Genomic DNA, 25,395 nt, shown 5'->3' on the forward strand with positions numbered 1-25,395 from the left:
AAGGCATGTATACATGTTGTTTCAGTCAGAAATAACTAATACACAGATGTGTCTGGAGCGATGAAAAATCCTTACGCAACTAGTGTTTTCTGTCATGCACTGATGAACAGAGACATTTGGTCTTCATGTATCCTTCTTGGTCTTCCCATCTAAATCCTATTCCAGTTTGTATACCAATCCCAGATGAAATATGCATTATTATTCCTTTAAGAACACACAGCAATTAAAAAGATAGAAATAAGTGTAGTTTTGAAATGGTTTAGAGTTAATTAAAAACATTTCCCTATTGGCCCTTTCAGATAATGTTATTATTAATCTTTTCACGCATACTCAAGTTCATGCACATAGTTCCATAAAGGTAGAGATACCTGTGAAAACCAATCCCAAGATATCTCCTCAAGGTGCATTTCCCAGTACCTTACTTAATTAAGAATGTTATCTTAAGTGAATCTAATGCTATTACTGCATCTAAAATTTCCTGTTTAGAGAACATTAAGTAATTCTGATGTTTAAGCAATAAATCATCAATGAGACAAAGCAAAGGACTGTAAGTGCTTTTTTGGTGGTTCCTTCATCATAGCATTTCAGGACTGTCAGTATAGGCATGTGCCTGCAAGCTTCTGTATATGCTGGTGGATATGAAACCTTAAGTCAAGAGACTGCAAACTGTAGGTGCAATCAAACAAGAACTTTAATTCTTTTAATTCTTACTATTGTGAGAATAAAAAGACACGTCTTGCAATAATCTTATACTACTTGATTGCTGTGAGAACTTCAAGTTTCTAATTTCGAGTCCGAAAAAGCAAGCAGGACACATGCTGTCTGTGATTGTTCCCAATAAGATTTCAAAGACACCTTTGACATGAGTCCTGTGGAGCCTCCATCAGATCTGCCACATCAAAGACATATTTGAGTCTCAGAAAGGGAATTTTTATTTCTCCTTATGCTGTGGAACAAATAGATGTTTATTAGTATTTAGAAACTGAATCACACAATTTTTATTCATATTGCAATAAAATACAGTTCAGCATATTTGTTAGAACTATATGTATGTGTATCAAAATGGCATCATATAGCATAAATATGTGGCTCTTTTTCAAAGTCATTCAGTTTCTGAAGTACTCCAGGTTTTGGACACTTAGTCTCATGAAGAAACACAATTGTCATAACATGCTTTGCACCATAAGTTCTCCAGACCTCACCTGACCTGTCTCATAAACTAAGACACAGAACAGTTTTAGTCTTGCACATGCATAACTTACCTGGAACACTTGTTGTTAATACCCCGTATTAATTAATGATCTACTTTTATAATGTTATCCACTGCAGTCTGAGGAGAAATAGCTAAAATAAAGATATTACAATAGACAGAACACAGGAATAAATTACCTTTAACTCAGTAATTAATGCCTTGTTATTGAAGTTAAAAGAAAAAAATGATGTTAATAGTAAAAAATATGAGATTAAAAGTGAAAATGTTCCTAATATTTAAATTTAATGCATTCATCCTATTTAGTATTAGAAGAGTCAAAGCAGGCTGTGATGAGAAAAAAGGATACACATGGGAAAAAAGTTGTCCTACTCTTTCAAAGAGTCTGAGTTCAAAAGGAGAAACAAGAAGAACAGAAAAGCCATTATGGAAGACAAGAAGGAATTAAATTAAATAGTAACAGTCTTTTGCCTGTGCCAGTTCAAACAATAGGTGGATAATCTGAAAATTCAGTAGGAAAATCTAAATTATTTTTACATGGCAAATAAAAGCATAGATGAAAAACAGAAAATAGAAATATCTAGATGTATCAAAACCAAAACAAATCTCCTTGACAGTAATGTGCATTTGTTTATAAAATATGTCTTTTTGTACAGCTGCAGCACTCAAGACTTACAAATTCTTTTCTCCTATTTGTGGTATCTCTGGACTGTTTGTTAGAATTCAGTTTGTGTGATGAAATTCCCTGTTACACAGCTAGTACTTTTATGCTCTGTAATTGTACAATCTGTGGAGTGAAAAACTAGCTCCTCTGAAGAGAATGGAAGAACTCTCTTCTGGTGAGTTTAATTGGCACAGGCTTCAACTTTTTGAGTGTAGACCTTCCATTTAATTTCCTCTCTTTTTATTGGTATTTTTTAAAAGGCATTGATACAATATTTTACTTATTGCAGGAACAAGGAATGGCTGACGTGAAGGCTATATTGGTCTAGAAATAGTTGCCAAAGACACAGTGTCACAGAGATCCTGCTGCAGGACTAGAATTTTAAAACACAATTCATATATATAGTTAAGTTTGAATAGAATACTATGATAGCACTATTCTGTGTCAAAACAATTATCAGAATTAAGCATCAACATAGAATGAATGTTCTGAATCAGACCTCGTTTGGACTCATGAGTTGTGTTAGCTAATGTGGTATTTAGCAGCTTGATACAGGTCTGACATTTCATTGTTAGGGTTAATTGAATAAAAAGGCTTTTTGTAAAGTCTGAAGTCAAGTATTTGCATTGTGGCAAAACTCGTAACACTTCACCTTCATTTTACTGCTGTGGCCTTAGGAGATAAGTGTTTAGAATGCTGTTATAAATATCTGTTGTTATAATAATTACCAGGAGAATTAATATGAATGGAAGCTAGTTCTAGAGCCATCAAAAGAACGTATTACAGATCTTTGATTAGTTAGTGTAATTATTTCTAGAGTAGGAGGAGTATTAAATATGCGCTTTTGTTTTCCTTTTGCAGTCCCAAATAACAATAACTATTTGAGAATTATACACATTGCCATTCTTAAAGGTATGTTTGAAATTCTTTTAGTTTTTTGTACCAATAAAGTATTCTATATATAGTATAATGTATTCTATATACAGAATAATGTATTCTAATGTTCTACATGTATTCTATATACATGTTTAATGTCTGGAAAACACTTTCATACCTTACAGGCACTATCTACTCACAAGGGAAATAGTTACATAGATATTTCTAAACCTTTTCTTCATTAATGTTTATAATTTGCAAAGCTGCAGGAATTTATTGTTAATAATTAATCTGCTTTATGTTACCTAACTGCTAAGTGATTATTATGTTACTCATGTTTCCCAGCTATCAAAAGTGCAATGGCAGGGAATTAAGTAGTACAGTGGCAAATGTGCAAGCCATTGATGTTAGCAGTAACTGCAGTCTTGCATTTGCCCTAACTTTGCTCTTTCTTTATAGCCAGACTTCATTTACTAACTGTAGAGAATTATTCAGGCATTCACTTTTTTCCTTAAAGGTACACAAGAATAGATTTAGCCAAGGATATTTCTTGTCTTTGCATTACAGTATGCTTGTCATTATGCCCTTTCTGAAATTTTCTTTGTGGGATAAGGAATTTACGTGAACAGAATAAAACCTTTTTCTGATTTCTGTGCTTATACATAGGTGCCTTTTCTCTTCCGTCTTACCTGAGGCTTTTTTAGTTATTCTGTCTCAAAACCATAGCTTCTGCATTTCTTGTTTTCCATTTTCTCCCTGTTCTCATTCAATCCTACTTGGATAATTTTTGTAACCATCTTGCCAAAGAATAGAAAGAGTGGCCAACCAGTAGATTTTGGATCTCATCAACAGGTAAAAAATGAGAAATGCAATCTTTACATACAATGACTAGTTCAATGCTGTTATGATCAGTAACACAATCCTTGGTCCTATTGCAATGCAAATAACAGTAAAAATTGGGAATAACATTATTAAGTTATTAATAGGTTGTAAATAGCAAAATTTTCACATGAATAACTGAATTATATTGACTAATGTTTGTTTAATAATCCTTGTCTTACTTTTTTTCCATTTCATTTCTTTTATGATTCTCAAGTTGGTGGCAAATCCCCATCTGATCACATTTAAAATCAATTCCTGTTTGAACAAATAAAAAATTAAGTCTCATGAATACATAGTTCTGTGGCAGAAAAGCACAGACCCTACTGCTGCCCTTTATTACTGCTGCTAATTGTTACTGGCTAGGCAAATGGGGGGAGAGCAGCGTGTACTGTCTATCTCAGCCTCAGTAAAGGTTTTAACATTGTCTTCCATAACATCCTTAAAGAGATGCTGATGAGGTATGGGCTGGAGGAGTGGAAAGTGAGATGTATTGAAAAGCAGCTGAACAACTATGCCCAGAAGGTGGTGATCAGTGGCACAAACTGTAGTTGGAGGCCAGTAACCAGTGTTATGGAAATACCCAGTACAGGATTGATGTGGAGCTACCAGAGCAAGTCCAGCAAAGGGTCACTAAGATGAGTAAGGGACTGGAGCATTTCATATGAGGAAAGGAGGAAAGAGGTGGGACTGTTCAGCCCAGAGAAGAGAAGGCTCAAGGGGGATCTTATCAATGTATAAGGTGCAAAGAAGATGGAACTAGGCTCTTCTCAGTGTTTTCCAGGATAGTGCCGATCTGATGGACAGAAACACTCAAGGGATTCCTCCCTCTTGTCATTTTACATCACAATAGTGATGCTGAGCACATTTTCCCAGCAGACAGATGCATGCGCATGCACATGTACAGACACCTCTGTACATGTACAGACACAGAGTTATTTTTCATGCCCAGCAATTTATTTTCTTCCATGCAGTAGTTTCTTCTGTTCTGCTCAATTAATGCAACCTCCAACCACACCTAGTTGATTGCTTGCAGCCTTAACACTCAGCATGTTGCCTTATGCTGAGCTGGCAAAATGTGCACTTTAGTTTTGAGTGTGAGTGCAGGATTCTAAGGAATTAATATTGGCATTTTGCACACTAGCATTATACAGTCGTTCCTGGAGATGGAAGGATGCACTTTCAGCAGCTTCTGATACCTTTCTGGTTATCCGTGCATATCCTGCTCAACCTCTCTAGAGCAGGAGTCTATATTTGCTCTGTTCTGAAAAGATGCCCAACTAAGATGCTACAATACCCAAACAGTACATGGCAGGCCCACAGAGAGATTCATATTTCTTTCCTCATCTTCTCAGGCTCCTATACAGCCAATGAAGGCTACTACTGACTTCTGAAAGCTCCTTCTGCAGTTTACAGCAGGCCTTCAGTGCCTATTGCACTGCTTGTTTTTAGCTAAACGCATACTTTGATTTGACAAGGCCAGGGATGTTCAGCTTTTTTCTGGTGCACAGTCTTTAGCTTTTGTCACTCAAAGAACTTAATCTTTGAATTTTATTGGAGTTTAAGTATACAGAGGCTTGAACTAGGACAATTCTGAGCAGAGATCAGAGCCTGTGTTTTGCTGTCAAGAACACTTTTCACACTAAAGTAAAAACAATTATTTAACTCTGGTGTTTAATTCTTAGGGTGTGGAAATTCATTATATGAAGTTTTGTGGATTGCATTTTTCTTTTTAGAAGCTGTTAGTGTCTACCTCTATCTTAACTCTACTGATTGTGTCCTAGCAGAAGTTTTAAACATGCCTCTCATTACATTTGACTGTTACATGTTCCCAAACCCTGTTTTCTTAAACCAGTAGAAGAGGAACCAGCTCCATCAAAAGCTGTACGTGAAACAGATGTTCACTTGTGCTATTGTTTGATCCAATAGATTTCAGTTAACCAAAACCTTACCCTCACGTCCTCAGGTGTCTGCCCTCAATACACTTAATCCCTTATGTTTGCTCAGACTCTTTTTTTCCCCATTTAATCACGCGAGACTGGGGTTTTTTTGTTGGTTTTGTTATTAATTAAACACCCATCTGTGATTTCTTAAAATCTCTTACTAAACTTCTTTTATTTGAACCAATGAAGCACAACTCTCCTTCTATTCAACCCATTGTTTTTAATTGATCTAACCAGATGTAAGTTCCTCACCAGTTAGCTAATTTCTTCAATTAATGAATCCAGCTGTCTCACAGTCATGATATTGATCATTTTCAGGCTTAAGCATCTGTTATTCCAAACATTTTAATGGTCATTTCCAATTACCTCAGATATCATTACACACAATCATTACACTGTCTTTTTATTAGTTTCATTAATCTCAGGCATTTTCCCTTCTCTTATCACTCTAACACTCCAACCTGTTCTTTACAAAGAAGCACTTTTCCATAGCAAGGAGATGTAAAATTATTGCTTCTCATTTTTCAAATATATTTTTTTTTCCAGAACACATCTCTGGCATAATGCCTAAACCCCTCTTTGCTTAGTAGGGAGCTACTCCATTTCTGTGTTAAACCAATGCTTCACTCATTTTTCTTTCCAACATGTACAGCTTTACTTATTAAACTATGAATTTTTGGGGATAGACACTCTCCCAGGAATACATTTGAAAAACAACTAGTATTCTTTGATTACTACTTGTTGTGGTTTAACACCAGCTAGCAAGTACCATGCAGCCACTCACACACTCACCCCTGCACCCCGTGGGATGGGAAGAATTCTGAAATAAAGTAAAATCCATGGATTGAGGTAAGAAAAGTTTAATAACTTAAAGTACAATATCATACTAAAGATAATTAGTAATAACAATAATAATAACAACAACAACCACAACAAGAAGGAGATAAAAACTAAAAGGGGAAAGGAAAAAAAATAACAACAATAAACACAAGGGATGCACATCACAATTTCTCACCACCCACTGACCAATACCCAGCCTGATGCAAGCAGTGATCTGGGCTTCCCGGCTAACTCCCCGCAGTTTATATACTGGACATGACTTGCTGTGGTATGGAATACCCCTTTGGCTAGTTTGGGGCAGGTGTCCTCTCTCTGCTTCCTCCTGGCTCCTTGTGCCCCTCCTCACAGGCAGAACATGAGAGACTGAAAAGTCCTTGATCAGGGTAAGCACTACTTACTGGCAACTAAAACATCAGTATGTTATCAGCATTGTTCTCAGGCTAAAGCAAAAACTCTATCTCAGCTGGAACCAGGACACTACTAAGGTCAAAAATAATCTCAGGGAATAATGTTCTACTAGGTAGAACACCCCTGAGGAATACACATACCTTTTGCTGATGAAACTCAATTGTTCTGATCGCTGGGCCATAAAAGATGGAAAAACTAAGTTTATATTTCAACGCATTGGGATCAAGACCACCTCCCTGTAAATCTACTTCAGTCTTATCCAAGGAACTAAAAAAGAACAACACAGAAGGTACAAGAGTAGATGAAATTATTATGAATACTCAACCTCAGGTTAAAAGGATAAAACTGAGGAATGACTTGCAGGGTGAATCTGGTATCTTGCATAGAGTCATTTTTCAGGATGGTGATATTAAACAGCATTGTGGTCCCACATCTTGCACTTTTTAATTTTCAGGATTAATCAAGGATTAAAGTTAACATAATTTATTAAAATAATGTAAATCCAAAATCTTCTTTCAGCAGTCACTTTTATATTGCAAGTAAAAATCAAACAGACTCAACAGGTTACTTAAGATCACATAGCATTTTAATTACCTGAATAATCCTTGTAAACTGCATGAGACTGCAAAGGTACTAAAATGAAACACGTTCTCTAACTACCACCTAAATCAGAACTTGAAAGCAGTACCCCATGAAACAGACCGGAGTACCATGTAACTTTACTTAACTAACCACCGGTTATCCAGAATTTCCAAAACAGATCACCAGATTCTTTTCATCTGTTAGACAAATCTTGTTACCTGGCTTATTTCATACCACTCAGATCTTTCAAATGACAGAGGATATAATGGGGGAAAATATTCAATAGACCCAAATCTTTTTTCATTAAGAAATATGCAATAAAGATGTAGCTTTGCTGTATTTGTTGTAATACTGGTAGTAGAATTACGCTGCAAATGCCTTATTTCCACCAAAGAAATGCAGCTGAGTGTTCCCATAACAAATAATCTGTATTTTCTTCTTTGAGAAAGAGCAAAATGCTCTACTTAATAGCTACTGGCTAGTGCTTACTGCTGCAGTGTATGTGCTAGATGAACTGTGCATTAATGTCTTTTTTCACCTATTTAATATTCTGTTCTTTAGGGATAATCCAGTGTTCTCGGTTCAGCTATAGCAGTCATTTTTCTCCTTCTTAGTAGCTGGTGCAGTGCTATGTTTTTGACTTTAGCCTGAGAACAATGCTGCTAACACCAATGTTTTCAGTTATTGCTAAGTAATGTTTACTCTACTCAAGGACTTTCTCAGTCTCATGCTTTGCCAGTGAGGGGGGGAAGCCGGGAGGAAGCAGAGACAGGACACCCAGCCCAAACTAGCCAAAGGGGTATTCCATACCACAGCACGTCATGCCCAGTATATAAACTGCGGGGAGTCACCCGGAAGGCCCAGATCGCTGCTCAGGTTGGGCTGGGTATTTGTCGGCGGGTGGTGAGTAACTGTATTCTCTCCCCTTATTATTTCCCTTACCATTATTATTACTGGTGGTAGCAGTAGTGGTTTTGTATTATACCTTAGTTACTGGACTGTTCTTATCTCAACCTGCCGGAGTTACATTCTTTCGATTCTCCTCCCCATCCCTTCGGGAGCTGCTGGAGGAAGAAGCGAGCAGCTGCGTGGTTCTGAGTTACAGGCTAGGCTTAAACCATGATGTCCAATAAGGTGCTGAGTAGTCTTTGAAGGGTGCTGAGTGCTCCAAGAACTAGCACAGTACAAATGGATCCTTTCTTCGAGAGCGCTTTGTAGATTTGAGCCTTTTCACCTTTGGGCATCCCAAAGCACATCAGTGACATTGTACCCTTCATTACAGCTTTTTAAAGAGTCACTGCCAGACATTGCCCTCCTGCAAGACATTAGAATCACCAATGAAATGACAATTTTTGGAACAAAATATAAACACAATCTATTGTATTAACTTTGCCACACAACCAAGAAAACATTAGAGCCTTTTGCTATGAATTCTTTCTCTTAAGAGTAAGGGGAAAGAGGGAAAATAAATGAAAATGTTGTGTGCTTAGTTTCCAAAATTTCAGTTTTCCTTTCTTTCATTCTCCCTTTTGTTGGCTTCCTCTTTCATCAATTTGAATAAAAATTTTAGGTCTGAAAAAACAGAAAGATTTTATATATGTATTTTAAAACATCCTTCTTTCTCTGAGGGTATGCTATATAGTATGCGCCCGTGTATGTAAGTTGGCACTATGACACTAGGTCTCAAAGGTTAAACTAAAAGACTTCTGCAACTGAAAACAAAAATGGAAAGTGATAATAAAAAAGTACGTGTAGCATTCTTCTTGTAAACTGCAATTTCAAATGAGATGTGCCAAGGGTCAAAACTATAATGTAGTGATTTGTCAGAAAGCCTGTGCATAGAAGAAATGGTGAATGCTTTCCCAAAATCCTGTTGTTCAATCACTATTGTGAATGCCAAATGCTGATGCTTTAATAAGTGGATGATTGCAATGTGACATCTCCTTGATATAAGCTAACACTCATAGTTTTATAGTTTTAGTTGATCATATTAAAGCACTGTTAATCATTAATTCTCTGTACTGGCATTTGTTGCTGTTAAAGACAACAAGCATGAACTGAGTATGTCAGTAGCATGCAGCCTTCAGTCTTACACTTCGTAAGGTAACTCATCATTAAAATACAGATGAGGATTAAGCCACAGACAGATTTTTTGAATCGATTAATACAGAAGTGCACAATAATTCTTAAAACATATAGGTCATAGCTCAAATAGCACTGAATAGTTGTAAATCAAATTTCACAGATATGTTCAACAAAGGAAAGAGACAGCTGAATATTTTCCTAGTAACATGACAGAACAGTGTAGTTATATAATATGTAAAATGTATTAGTGTTGAGTGTTGCTATTTAGAACACATTATCTATTTCTGTTTCACATGTTAGCCTCTACATTGTGTCCTTCAGTGAATCCAGATGCTTACAGAAGCTAAAGACATTTGTCTTAGAAATTTTAAACTTTAGTATAGGTCACTCATGTTGATCACTGTTACTTTCTTCCTAAGTCCAAATTGGAAGTCAGAATTGCTTTGGGTAGAAAGCTCTTCAATATTTGATGGTACATAGTAGCAAACACAGTGTTAGATAACAAACTTGTTAAAAGTTTCTGGTTAACCTTTCCTGTTAAAAACAATATTGTAAAGTCTCTATGGCCACAGGAATTGCATAGCTTTTGATGACACTAAAACAGGCCATGGTTATTGCTGAAGGCATCTGACCTAAAAAAGTTTCTTTGGAAATAACAGAACAATTAGGACAATGAATAAAAAATTATGTTTTAATATTCTCTTACGGTCTTAGCCTGTGGCAGTGTATCCTATTTTCTTTTATTTTTTCTTGCACCAGTTTCAGTATTGTCATATATAAATAATGGCTCACTATTTAAAAATTTTTTGTATTGCATCCTATTTAATAGAATATTCAACAGAAAGCTAACAAGCAATGCAAAGTTTGTCCCCACATAAAAAAAAGAAAAAAAAAAACCAACCCAAAAAAACCCAAACAAAATACTGGTATTTTTTTCAATGAAGTGGTCTCATCACTGTTTAAGACAATAATATTTTTGCATGTTTGCACTAGTGCTTGATTTTTCTTAGCATTAACAAAAGAACAAAATATGCCAACATAACAACCAAGAAATGTTTTTGTAAAGACTTTGTAATTTACAAAGAAAAGACTAAACAAAAAATTGTGATTCAAAGTTGACTGATAACTGCTGTGTAACTCTCAAAACGCCTTGTGTACAATATCTAATAAAGCAAATACATACTTACAGAAATTCATTTTTTTTGTTTAATTAAGTCTGTTGTGTCATTTGTAAACTGCTATGTGTTTCTGTTCACAAATTTTCCAATTATTTGTTTTGCTAGAAAATGTTCACAGAGTGAACTTAGAACTGTCGTAATTGTTTGTGAAAACTGAATTTTGAACATCAAAGTAAAGCATGTAGAATAATTTATATGCTATATAAACACAGAAAAGGAGCAAAGTGTATTGTTTAAGCACTGTAATGACACAATATAAAAGTAATGCTTGTTATTTCACAAAAGAAAACATTAAGGAAGAACAGAACAGAATCAATTTATCCTGGTTTGACAGATATTTCACAGGTGGAGATGATTTGGTAAATTTTTTAATAATCAATCACAACTTGTAAGTTTGCCTTTCATTAAAAAATAAAAACAAAAATCAGCTATTCGCGGTTAAGTCTAACAGCTATTTATACTGGAATATTCACCCAAATGCACAAGAAAGCTCTTCACAGAATGACAGCCAGCAATTTCTTATATTGACCTAGAGAACAAGAACATTTTTACAAGCTTCTGAGTTTTCATTCCTTTTTCCTTCTTCTTTTTCTTACTTTTAGTGTTTCTTCTAGAAGTCAATAAATCATATTGTCCTAGAAAACATATGGTTTGTCTTTGTACCTCACCTGTTGTCTGTCTCATAACATAAGCACATTTATACTCTCTTCTCAAAAAGCTTGTAGAAACAATTCAAGAAGCTCTCGTTTTTCATTTGGGAAAAAAAAGCATGAAAGCTGGCATGAAATCACCATTGTAAGACTTCCGAGCTGTTTCTTTCTGCTTGCTTTGATTTTTGATAACATTCTGTCCACCATAAAGACGACAGAAAATTATGGCAATATATTTCAGAAAAATGTATTTTTGAGAAAATAGTAAGTTTCAAGCAAAATAAAGGAAATACAGGTACTTATTTCCTTAATTGAAAAACTGACACTTTTAAAAATTATTTTTCTTGTTTAATATTAATTCCAATTAATGCTTTTTCTGAATAGCACATTGGGAAGTGTGTTAATGGAAAAAATGTAAAGAGCAGTTACTCACCTGAGTGTCTCAGTTACTCATCTCATGATACACGCAAATTCATGCTGTTTCAAGCTTTGAATTACTAATATGAAGACAAATGTTCACTATGTTAGTTTTCTGAAGAATTTATTATTCAGATAATACTGATGAGGCATTTTTTGTGAGTTTTAGGAAGCAAATTTCACTGAGGTTTTATCTTTTTTTAGTGTTAAATCTGGACATGCTTATCCAAATTACCATTTTGTCTGCAAATTTTGATTAGCATGGGAACCCTAGTATGGGTGTAATTCACCCATTTGTGACTCTATTGAATGAATCACCATTAGTTTGACTGTCATCAGATCTTATTTACGTACTTTGAATTTGAATTTATTTTTTTTTGTCCACAACAAACTCCTTTCAACTTTTAACATTTGTGTTTACCACCCAATTTTGTACAAGACAAAGGATCTTTCTTTACATTATGCTTGGTTTCCTTTGTTGTTCCTATTTTGTATGCTATAACAATATAGTTATTTCTAAGTAAAAGAAAAAGCCAGTGATATTTCATCCATGTATGGTTTGATTACTTCGGTTGTTATATTTCATTTTGTATTCAGCTGGTGTAATTTTTATGGTTTAGCGGTTTTGGTTACTTCATTTTCAGAATATATTTTTAAGACAAATCTATCCATCTATAAAATTAATTAAGGGAGGCTCTTTCTAAGGTGGAAAACAGTTTTTAATAGTAATTAAAAGACTCTTCTTAAAGTTTACAGATCTTTTAATTAGAAAATAAATGTGTTGCAAAAGAAGTGGAACCCCTCATGAAACTACATTTTTTAATGTTGATAATTCAGCAGATTAGAGATGCAAGACCTGTATTTCAAGCTTTTTGGTTGTCCGCCTAACAGAAGCTGGGAGACTTTTATACATTGATCAAAAAACTTTGTTGGTGGCCTTGGAAAGGAGTTCAGCCCATTCTTATGTGCTAAAAGAAAATAAATTATCATAGGAAACCCTTATGTATATGTAAGGCAGGGAAATAAGGCTGTCTAGTACTGATGGACAGATGTGTAAAGAGTTTCCAGAGGAAAATCAATGTGCGTGTTTGCCTGTATGTATCTGCTTTAAATTAAAAGAAACAAAGAGTAGTCCAAAGAATATTTCACAGACCAGTTTTAGGTGGCAATTTTGAAAACAAATCTGAAGAAACTTGCGTACACTGGTATTAGAGAAATAAGCTTGAACATATGATGATGACCTTTCTAAGCTATAAATTTCTTCAGAAGAACAAGCTCTAATCACAAACAGAAGCATAAAAAGTTTAAATTAATGTGTTTTTTAAAAGGGCTTTTACTCCACACTAAAGAGTGGTTGGTCATAATGATGTGGAAATGGATGCAGTTGAAGTAGGTAAGTTGAATATGTTAAATGGCTTTCTCCTGCTTTGTCCATAGTTCTACTTAGTCACCCTGGGGAACTTCAATATATTTGTACCTCAGCTCCACACCAGTGAAATGGGGTCTGCTGCACTTCTTTTAAATACTGTGGTACAGGAATGTAATCTATCAGTTGTATGCACAAATCACAAGCTACCATATACTTTTAGGTACTTAAAGTACAGTTCTAGAGGAATAAAGGTATTTGAATCCAAGTGATCTGTCAGTCACTGCTTAACCACAGACATTTTGTCTCCATGTGGAAAATTTCTTGAGGTTCTACTCCTGAGAGCAGTTAAAAGGTAAGCATCCCTTCATTTTTTCCCATTGCAATCTTATCTTGTATTTTGTCAATACTGTAAGGTCTGCTCCATGCGTTGTTGGAGATTAGCCAATGAAATAAGAAAGTACTAGAAGCAAACTGAAGGATATTTTAACTTCATTTCTCTCCCCTTTTTCTATTTTCCTATTGAAACAAAAAGTGCAGAAAAACAATTTGCTTTGCAATCTCAACTCCTTTTTCAAATTTGGCTAAAATAAAGCAGTTATTTATTGTAACAACTGGCATCGTAATAAACTGGGTACTCACATGCACACACTTGCACAATAGTGCTAATATGTTGGGACAGCTGTGACTGTGATCCTGTCACACTGGATGATGTACTAGGGCAGGGATGTAAATGATAGCTCTGTGTGGCCCTTGATGCTCCACAGAATAGTATCATCACTAAGGATTCTTGGTAAATGGTAGAAACCAGGCTTCCCATGCTGGGGAAACCACAGGCTTGACCTGTGAATATGTGGCTTACTATTTCTGCATCAGAAAACTGGAGATGAGAGTAAAAATACAAGTTTTGAATTTCATGGTTATAGACTCTCCTTGCTTACTTTTCTTTTCTGTTTTCATGAATGCTACATTACTTTGTGCACAGAAATGTGCTTTCAGTAAAATAGATGGAGAGCAGCTCTTTTCCCCCTCGTCAATAACCTAGTGGTTTGAGCCTTTCTTACAAAGTAGGGTTGTTCATGTAAAAACTTTAATCAGTGACAAGTGCTTATACTGACAATCAATTTTAGAAAAAGGATGCCTTCTCTTTCTGTCTCCAACAGGCAACTTGTGCAAGGGAGACTTCTGCAGCCCTGCATCAATCTTGTGTTAGGCACTGTGATGGTCAAGAGACCCTATTATCTCTAAACAACTCCAAAGATAGGAACTGAGGGAGGCTGAGCGCCTGTCGGTGGTGAGCAGCGTGCTGTTGCTCGGGCAGACGGCCGGGGGCAGAGCAGGGATCCTGCTCCATCAGGGTGGGGGATGCTTCCCTGTGTTGTCTGCCCTGAGGCCGCGAAGATCAACTGCCCGGGCAACAAACTGCCCGGAGACAGCGACAGACCCTGCGGCGCCTGCCAGGGCACAACGTGAACTGGGTCTGGGGCTCAGCAGATCCCGTGCGGATGGGTCTGACCTGCGTGAGAGTTCCAAGAGAGCCAGGCCTGAAAAAAAGGCAAAATCGCCCTTCAGCATGAGGCGAGCATCCCTCCACCATGGACCACAACGAAGACACTGACTGCAAGGACTTAAAACTGCAAGGATTTCAACTTGCTGATCGAGAAGACGTCTCTGGATCCACTGCGTGGTGATTTTATTGCTTTCTTTCCTTTCTCCTTTTCTCCCTTTTCTTCGCATCATTGATAAGAACAAGAATTTGCCAAGACTTTTGTTCCTCCTGACACAGTTTAGGGAAGTTCACAACAAAATTATTGTGTTGTTTTTCAACCTCAGGAGGCCTGTGGTTCCTCCCGCGAACCACGCAGGGTAACAGATCAGCTCCCCCCACACCTGCCGGGCAGGATGGAACACACACCTTCCCGTGTGGCAAGCTGAGGGCAGTTCCCTCCTTTCCATACAGGATCGCAGAATAACATTTTCTGGATCACCTTAAAAACTCCCTTCAGCCAGTACAGAAGCACCTCATATAGAAAAGCTGAATCACTCTCCTTCAGCTAAATCTTTATGATAGAACTTTAAAAAGGAAGACTGAATCTTAACTGGTTTGTTCCAACAGCAGACTAAATCTCTCTCCTTAGAGTAATTGAAGTCTTTTTACTGGAAGTAGTATTCTGACACCAAAGACTGGAATTTAATCCCATTTTACTAACATTATAATCTGCTTTTTTGAAATGGTATCACAGTCTATGAAGTCTGCACATCTCAGGACAAGTATCCTATATTCACTTAAGTAGTCTAGCTGCTACCTACAGTAAGCAAGAGCTTTCCATATAACATCATCCACTAGTTACTGTTTTTATTAATTAATTTAGACCATGTACACATTCAATAATTTAGATCATGTAGCATATATTTCTCAGCAGCATTTGTGTTTCCTGATTATACAATTATTGATAATCAGGGAAGCTGCGAGTGGAGAATAAAAGCAATATACAGTAGGAGGATAAAACTTTGGTAATTATTTTTGGCATATTGAAAACTAATATTGAGACTATTTCATTGGAAACTGTATATGATCTTACTTTTTTTTTTTTTTTGCAGTAAACAGTTGAAAGAAAGCTATTTGCTTTTATTTTCATGATTCTTTTAACTTTTCTTAAACACAAAACAGCACCTGCAAAGACAGCAAGAACTTTTTTTTTTTTCCAAAGTATGGCCACTAAACAAACTCAATTTTTATTTGAGATAAACAGTATTATGAAGTTTACTAAAATTAAATTTATTCATTAATAATTTTAAACACATGTTAGCTTTGTATTACTGTTTAATCTTCTTTACTGCCTTTAAGACTTACTAGCCTTTTTTATATTTACCATTACAGTAATCTAGGTAATGATTGCTTTCCATACTTTCAGACTAGTCTTTAACTCTGTCACTTAATACATGAAACCTTCAAATAAATTAAGGCTTAATCTTCATGTGTTCTGGAGTTCCCATCTTTCTTGATATTTCAGCGTTTTTTTCCATATCAAATAATAGACAAAATTTTTCTTGATAGTATTGACTTCTGAAAATACTGTTGTGATTCTGTAATACCAAAGAATATTTTACAGACAGCTTTGACACCAGTAAGCAATGTTGCTTTCTACCTACTTGTCTTTGCCATGTTGCTAGTTTACGTAGATATAAGGTAAGATCTAAAATAACTAGTTGAGATACCTCTATCTATATTTTGTGACAGCTCAGGTTTCAGCATTTTCAGCATTTCCTGTGTAGCTTGGCTGACCAGTTGCTCTTTGCTGAGATCAGGACTGCTCAGGATGTTGTGCAAAAAGTATCTAAGTTAGCGATATTATCATAGTTTACATATATCTGCAGTACACAATTTGTGGTAAGAGCCAAAACTTTGCTGGCTCGTGCAGGGAATAAACATAATAAATCCTTAATAATAGCCATTGCAAAGACAAAAGAGTGGAAGGCAACCATATTCTAATTTTAACAATTAATGCAGGAATAGAATAGTTTTGTACTAAGAAAAAATAAGTTTTAATAGAGTGGCTATATCTCTGTCTCTAAAATGGTTTCCAAGATCTTCTTTGCTGAACGCAATGAAAGTAATATTCTGCCCTACACATATCTACATGTAATTTGAGAGTGCTAATGTACTATATAGACGAAAAAGGTAAATAAAGGAAGAAAGGTTGATTTCCAGTTCATTAGAAACTGTGGTGGAAAATCAATATTAGCTAAGTGGAGGACAGAATAAGTAAAGGAAAAATGTCTCATACATAGCTTTTTTCAGTGAGATGCTCTGATCAATTGGCAATTGAAAACACAGTGTTGTATTAAATCAACTAGTATAGTAAAGCCATATAAAACTTAGCAGAAAGGAAAATTTTTCTGCAGAGCTTTAAAAGCCACAATCAATTTTCATGTTGTAATAAACTCTCAGTGATTACCAGGGTACTGCACCAGAATTATCAGTATGTGTCTTTGGTATATAAAGGGTATGGAAGTAGAAAGCAGGTCTTTGAACCAATTTCATTTCACAGTAAAAGTTTGGTAGTTTAATTCTCAGACTTGGGACATGGTCTGTTTCAAGACTATGAGCACCTCCAGGGGGTCCTTCCCATCTTCTGATATAAAAAGAATTACTTGGAGGGGCTTTTTGTACATTGAAAGTTTCTGTGTAGAGAAAATGAATATAGAATGAAAACTTCCATTCTAGTGAATTCGTGATTTTATCCTTAAAGTTGTCTAAAGTTAAATACCTTTGAGATTGTGGTTTTTGGGTTTGGGTTTGTTTTTTTTTTTTTTGGTTTGGTTTGGGTTTTTAATCAAACTATTTTATGCTGCCTAAAGCTGAACAGTGGCTGAATGAAGGAATTTCTGGGTGAGATTTTTATTGCCTTTATATGATTGGTCAGAATAGACCCACAAAACTACTTTATGACTTAAGAAAGCTGTGAAATATTTGCACTGTTTTTTATAAAATAGAGTTTTTACAGTACAAATTTCTGTTGGACTTCTTGAAGTTTTGGTTTATCATCAGAAAGAAAAACCTGGAGCTATCTTTCAGAAACAAAATATGCCAGTTTTCACTCAGTTGCCATTAGCAGATGTCACTTGCCATGTCAATTGTATTACGTTCTTCGAATAAAGCCAGTTAAAGTGATTTAACTGATTACTATTTTAAAAAACAAGCATTTTCAACAGCAGTTACCAAACATGAGTAATGCAAGTCATGAGGAAATGAATAAAACTCTAAAACTTGAGGTATAAATCTGGAACAAAATTACATCATTGACAGCTACACATGAATGATCAGGATGTATACTTTGGAGCTTGAAAAAGAAGTAATCTGACTATTGAAAAGTCAGTAGTTGTAAGCATTAACTTATATTAATGTAAGCATTAAATGTTAAATAAAATATAAATTGAATATAAAATGAAGATGGGTCAATTAGCAAAGATGACCCATGTATATGTCTATGTCCTAAAATACTACAGACATTTCAGATGCTGGTTCTAATAGAAAGGTAGAAGAGATACTGGAAAGAACACTCATCTGACATATCCTTAGCTACTGAATTTTTTCAGCTACTCATCCAGACTCCTTCCAAAATAGGCAGAGTAACAAAGGCACCTCCAAAAGGATGATTCACACTGTCCTAAACTACGTGCCTTTGGCAAGATGATGTTATGGAGGTAGCTACATGAGGGACCATAAAGTAACATAAATTGTGGCATTAGGTATAAAAAAAATGCCAAACTTTTAGCAACAAAAGCTTGGTGAGCCGAAGCATACCTCAGGTTATACCTCAAGTGTAGTCATTTTTTAAAAAGTGTTGTTTTTTTAATAGTGATTCTAAACAAGGTTTGATAGCATCTGACAATACATTCTCAATACTTAAAAAATAATTTTCTTTGTAAATTCAGATTTCCACTTGGAATAGAGATGTATTCTGTATTTCAGAAGAACAATTTTGTTGTGATTATTATGGTCTCCTTAAAAAAAAAAAGTTAGAGGACATAACTGATCCATTTTTGAGTTTATAGTCCTTTAGGGATAAGACCTTAAAAGTTTCTAGAGAAAAAGTTGAGATTAATCCATGTTTTGGACTTCGTTTTCAGTCTTTATACCTTCATCTGTTGTAAATCACTGAGATCAAGGGAAGCATGTCTGTCTATTGGATCTGTAGATCTGGGTTATAAATCCTAGGTAGTGGAATTTTCCTGTCAATTCAAGAATGACTACATTTTAAGAGTAATTAAAGGAAGATGCTTTCTTTCTCCAAGAACATAAGTTCATAATAAATGATTATTGCTTATGCATATTTTAGAAATAGACATATTTTTGACATGGTAATCTCTTACTTTGTGTGATCATAGACTATCATTTAAAATCAGGAAAAATAGAGCACAACAATAGCAAAAAGCTACTGGAGTAATTCTATAGCAGCTGGTAGATTACAAAACTAAGTGATTTCATTATTTGCCTTTTCAACTGATACTTGGCAGCTATAAAATAATAAACCAAGGAAAAGAAAACTGAAGATATTTCTTCAGATCTTGGCACTCAAAGTAACTGAACAACTGATAAATGAGATAATGCTATATGTTCAGTATGGAAGAAAAAGAAAGCACATTTTTCCTTTACTAGTTTGAGGAAACAATAAGGTCGCATGAAACATTAGAACCAGATGTTTTTAGCTTTAATGATTTTCACTGCTTGGAATTTTACCTTAAGATAGCCATAGCAAAGTTGCTGTAGGTAATGACAGCTTACTTCTAAGTGATTGACCTCTTTAAATAATTCACTGTAATGTTATGTACAGAGCAAGTTTTAAAAAGGGTTCATATTTTCACTTGGTGTACAGTGTCAACATTGGGGCTTATCCTTTAAGATAGGTAGCCAAATGAAGATAAATAATGCTGCTTCATTTTTTATCCTTAGTGTGAGCAGTCTTCTTGTGACAATTCTTTCTTCTTTTTGTTCTATCCATTTTCATTAACTATTGGTCAATTGTTATTGGTTTGCTTTATTCTTGACAAGATTTCTTATTGCAAGTTTTCTCTTTCCTGCTGATTTTGATTCGGTTCTCACCCTGATAAATAGCACCCTGGACACAGGAGACATGCCAAAAGCCTTTATTTGACACAGAAAGCACACTTACAAGAATCTCTTTTTATAGCTCACTGTCTTTCACAGTGGTTCTTAAATGATCAGAATAAGAACACAGGTCACAGAAATTTACCTGATATTATAGCTACATAATATTAAAACAAAAGAATGTGTTACTGATGCATGAGATGAATTATCAACAAAATACGAATGAGTAGTTTCAATTTCATTTTATCCTAAACACTAGGCTATTTTCTATTCAATATTCAGTCAGTAAATATAAATATGCAAATAGCCAAACTAGTACTACCTTTTGGCTACTGCATCAGAGCTTTAAAAACTGCCTGATAGGATAGCATAGATGATGCTCAGCACAACTAACTATCCTCTTGGCTCACCATAAGAATTTTATAACCTACTATTGCCAGGAAAGAGATGTGGCTATGCATATCTTTCGAGAGCTGTTTGATCTTACTCCTCAAACTATGTAAGTCATAGCTTTAGGAAGGAATTTCAAAGGCAGCTCCAGTGGCTGTGCCACTGTGCTGCTAGTGATACAGGTATTTAAGGGTGCTCCCTTGAAGGAACTAAAGGAGCTGAGCCAAATAACCAGAACGAAATTTGCCAGGCACATTTTGTTCTCAGATCTCACAGAGTTTCAAAAGTTTCATCAAGGGAGGCATCTAAATAGGTGGAAATATAGTAGAAAGAATTTTGTCATGGAACAGTGGTGTGGGCTTAGATCATGGCAGGAAGAAGGAAGGGACATGAATGCTTGTGGCAATGCTTAATCAGGTATTTGAACCTCTGGATCTGCTACAGTCTGCCTCAGTGTTTTTAAAGCAGAAATGGCCTGCTGGGCACCTCCTTCCCCTAGGCTAGTAACTGGTATCAGTCTTGGGCTGCACAAAAGACACTACGAAGGCCTTGACCTGCCAGGTCTGCTTGTAAAGCTCTGGAGGGTTCCTGCTTTTTGTAAGAGTAAAGGCTTAAATTATGACAGTGTGAACTACTGACCATATTTCAACACGAAGTTCTATTCAAATGTGTAAAAGAAGCATAGGTGCCCGGTTTCAGGAGACGTTTCTACATGTCTAGATGCAAATGCAATGGACATGGCTGCCTGATCTGCTAGTAAAATGTTGCAAGACTAGTATTTAGATTCATCTTCATCAATTAGTTCTAGGCAACTTCACAGTGAATGTGTCCCATTCAAACAACACTTTGCTGGCTGTTCTGACCACATACTAGTCAGATGTGTAAATACAACTTTAAGTATTTCAATTTGTGGTTACGTAGCAAGTGGACACTAAAATATATAACTGCTGGACAGAGAGTAGTTCACACAATCATAGAATCATAGAATCATAGAATAGTAAGGGTTGGAAAGGACCTTAAGATCATCTAGTTCCAACCCCCCTGCCATGGGCAGAGACACCTCGCACTAGACCATGTGGTCCAAGGCTCTGTCCAACCTAGCCTTGAACACCACCAGGGATGGAGTATCCACAACCTCCCTGGGCACCCCATTCCAGTGCTTCACCACCCTCACTGTAAAGAATTTCTTCCTTATATCTAATCTAAACTTCCCCTGTTTAAGTTTGAACCCATTACCCCTTGTCCTACCACTACCATCCCTAAGGAAGAGTCCCTCCCCAGCATCCTTGTAGACCCCCTTCAGATACTGAAAGGCTGCTATGAGGTCTCCACGCAGCCTTCTCTTCTCCAGGCTGAACAGCGCCAACTCCCTCAGCCTGTCTTCATACGGGAGGTGCTCCAGCCCTCTTATCATCCTCGTGGCCCTCCTCTGGACTCGCTCCAACAGCTCCATGTCCTTTTTATGTTGAGGACACCAGAACTGTACGCAGTACTCCAAGTGAGGTCTCACAAGAGCAGCGTAGAGGGGCAGGATCACCTCCTTCGACCTGCTGGTCACGATTCTCTTGATGCAGCCCAGGATACGGTTGGCTTTCTGGGCTGCAAGCGCACACTGCTGGCTCATGTTAAGCTTCTCGTCAACCAACACCCCCAAGTCCTTTTCTGCAGGGCTGCTCTGAATCTCTTCTCCACCCAACCTGTAGCAGTGCCTGGGATTGCCCCGACCCAGGTGTAGGACCCTCCACTTGGCTTGGTTAAACTTCATAAGGTTGGCATCGGCCCACCTCACAAGCATGTCAAGGTCCCTCTGGATGGCATCCCTGCCCTCCAGCGTATCAACCGAACCACACAGCTTGGTGTCGTTGGCAAACTTGCTGAGGGCGCACTCAATCCCACTGTCCATGTCGCCGACAAAGATGTTGAACAGGACCGGTCCCAACACCGATCCCTGAGGGACACCACTCGTTGCTGTTTTCCAACTGGACATGGAGCCATTTACCACAACTCTTTGCATGCGGCCATCAAGCCAGTTTTTGATCCACCGACATCAAATTGATGTCTCTCCAATTTAGAGACAAGGATGTCATGCGGGACAGCGTCGAACGTTTTGCACAAGTCCAGGTAGATGACGTCAACTGCTCTGCCCCTGTCCATCAGTTCCGTGACTCCATCATAGAAGGCCACCAAGTTGGTCAGGCAGGATTTCCCCTTAGTGAAGCCATGTTGGCTGTCACCAACCACCTCGTTGTTTTTCATGTGCCTTAGCATGTTTTCCAGGAGAAACTGTTCCCAGGTTTTGCCAGGCACAGAGGTGAGACTGACTGGTCTGTAGTTCCCTGGGTCTTCCATCTTCCCCTTCTTGAAAATGGGGGTTATATTACCCTTCTTCCAGTCATCGGGAACTTCACCTGACTGCCAGGATTTTTCAAATATAATGGATGACGAAATGGCTGGGGCAGCTGGAACATCTCTGCATCGCTCGAAGCACTTATTACAGGTGCTGGCAACTGACCAGGAGTGTTGGGGTGGATCAATGCTCCCCTCCCCCAATGCATCTAGTTTAAAGCTTTCTTGACCAGCCTGGCAAGCCTCCTACCAAAACAGCTCTTCCCCTTCTTTGTCAGGCCAGCTCCACCAGCCTCCAGTAGATCTGGCCTCCCAAATGGAGCCCCATGTTTTAAACAGACAAACCCCTGACTATGGCACCACCATTCTAACCATTTATTAACCTGCCAAACGCGCCTAGCTTTTTTAAGGTCCTCCCCTTTGTCCTGGAGAATCGATGAAAAAGCTATCTGAGCTCCAGAGCCCCTAACCACCTCTCCCAGGGCTCTGTAGTCCTTCTTAATGTTCTCCAGGCTACTGCTATCTATATCTCTAGCATCCACATGGACCACTAGAAGGGGGTAATAGTCAGCAGGACTTACTAGAGCAGGCAGCCTCTCAGCAACATCCCTGATCCGAGCCCCTGGCAGGCAACACACCTCCCTCGAGACTGGATCAGGCCAGCAGATGGGTGCCTCTGTGCCTTTCAAAGTAGAGTCCCCTACTACTATGACCCACACAATAAAGCCTGTAAAAGATTGTTCTAAGCATACAGTGACATAGGCTTTGAAAATTAATGTGAACATACTATGCATAGGAATCATATCCACCTTTAATTAGTTATATACTTCAGTTGCATTGTTTTACCTCTGTGATGATCAAAGACCGAGATACACATAGAGTTTGAAAAAGGTGTGATACTATAATTGGCAAGAAAATGAGTTATATACTTTCTGTAACATAATACAATAAACTTGTAAAAGGGAAAAAATTATGTTAGAGTGCTTTTTTTCCTTATGAGCAAATGTTAGAGTTTTTTTTGTGGTTTAAAGAGAAAATAAATTTTATGGGTGAAGTGGTAACATTATTATTACTATTACTGCTACTGCAATTATTTCCCTGCACAATGTATATTATACATTTTGTTTGATGGTGATAAATCACAGTTTTTATTGTTGTTGAGAGAATAATTTCATTGCTCAGGGGAGATATGAAAATTGGCAGTTTATACAGTTCATCTTTCACTCAGAAGTTTCAGATACAACTACTAGAATTCAATAATATCATGATGTATATTTTGTCTTTTGATTATTTAAAATAACAATAATAGTGATAGTGATAATTTGGAATAATAGTTTCCTGTGCAACTCTTTTTTCTGTATCAGTAATGTAAAGTACAATCCAAAGTCTTCTCTAGGAAATTTCAGTCAGGTTTTCAAACTGGTAGTGCCTGAAGTTATCTTTTACCTGTTTTGCTATGAGCACTAATTGAATAGTTTCATTCAGATAGAGAAATTTAGAGACCTTATGTATATCTAAGTAACATAGGTATCCAAAGGAAATAAATGTATTTATGAATAATAGTCTCACCTTAGTGTTATTGACTTATGAATACTACAGGTTTGACACTGGAAAAGCAAATATTCTATAGAGAAAAAATGTATTTGCCTTTTAATCAAGACTTTTTTTCCTAGTTTTGTTTTCCAATGTGTAATGAGGTCATTGGTGTTTTTATTTACTTCATACACTAATGAACACACGTAGGTACATCAAATGTACTGTATAAATGAATCTACCTTATAAAGGCTAAATCATAAGGATTAGATGAGCCATGAGATGACAGAAAAAGTGTAGCTTTTCTATCACATTTATATTTTTACAAACTCTTCAAAATATTTTTAATTATTAAGCATTTCAATTTGATTACAGACAATAGATTTAAGTAAAATATTATTTTTGGTGCCACTTGGAACTAATCTGTACTGTACCTATTTTGAAGTAGCCTTATTTCTTCTGTGTTGTAAATGTACAAGCAATTTATATACAAACGAATATTTTATCTTTTCTCTCTTGCATACAAATGATGATGGGCTAGCGTTGAATTTTAACATTTATAAACTTTAGGCCCCCTACAGTCTACTTTAACCTCAGGTCTCAAATTTGATGGCCAGACTTATGCGTAGTATAGAGAGTTTGGTGCCTACAAGAAGGATTCACAAAAGCTATCAATCAGCTACAAGTTACCCAAGATGGGAATGCCGAGATACTCTCTCATGTGGAGTGCAGAGACACTCTGAGGTAGGTATCAAAGATACTTGATGTCATATATTTTCAATAAAGAATCCTCTTCAGGAAATAAATATCCAATTCCAGGTCAGCTCTCAAAAGATCTCTGCTCCACAAAACCTGCAGATAAAGAGTTTAGCGTTATTTCACTCAGTAGTCAGAGTTCAAAACACTTGTCTGGGAGAGGAATCTGTTTTCAAACATTTGAGCTTCCTGATTTAGGGTTCTGATTTGATCAGAAGGTTGAAATCAGGTCTTTGAATTGAAAATAAGTGTTCTAATCATTGAGGTGCTGTATAGCATGGTATCAGTTTGTCTTGAAGCAGTTTTATTGTGTAAAAATTATTAAATATTCACTGGCATAGAAATTGAAAGAGAGGTCTTCCAGCATCCCAAGGGAGTATCCGAATCATCAAGATAGTGAATATCCTAGAGTAAGCTTCTCTCAGTATACAGTTGAAGCTATTTCTCTTTGTATAAATAATTAAACTGGATTTTGGAGCAGAAACTTGTAACCAGACTCTACCATATCCCAGAAGAGAACACCAACCAGCAGACTGTACAATCAGGTTTGCTGTTTCTTCTTCTATTTCTCATCCTATTGAATGTTAAATTATTTAATAGGGATTGAATCAGTCTCAGCTGGAACAATTTCTAATCATTCTAAAACAGACAATAGTCTG

The sequence above is a fragment of the Strigops habroptila genome, chromosome 3 (assembly GCF_004027225.2).
Source record: "Strigops habroptila isolate Jane chromosome 3, bStrHab1.2.pri, whole genome shotgun sequence".
NCBI lineage: Eukaryota > Metazoa > Chordata > Aves > Psittaciformes > Psittacidae > Strigops > Strigops habroptila.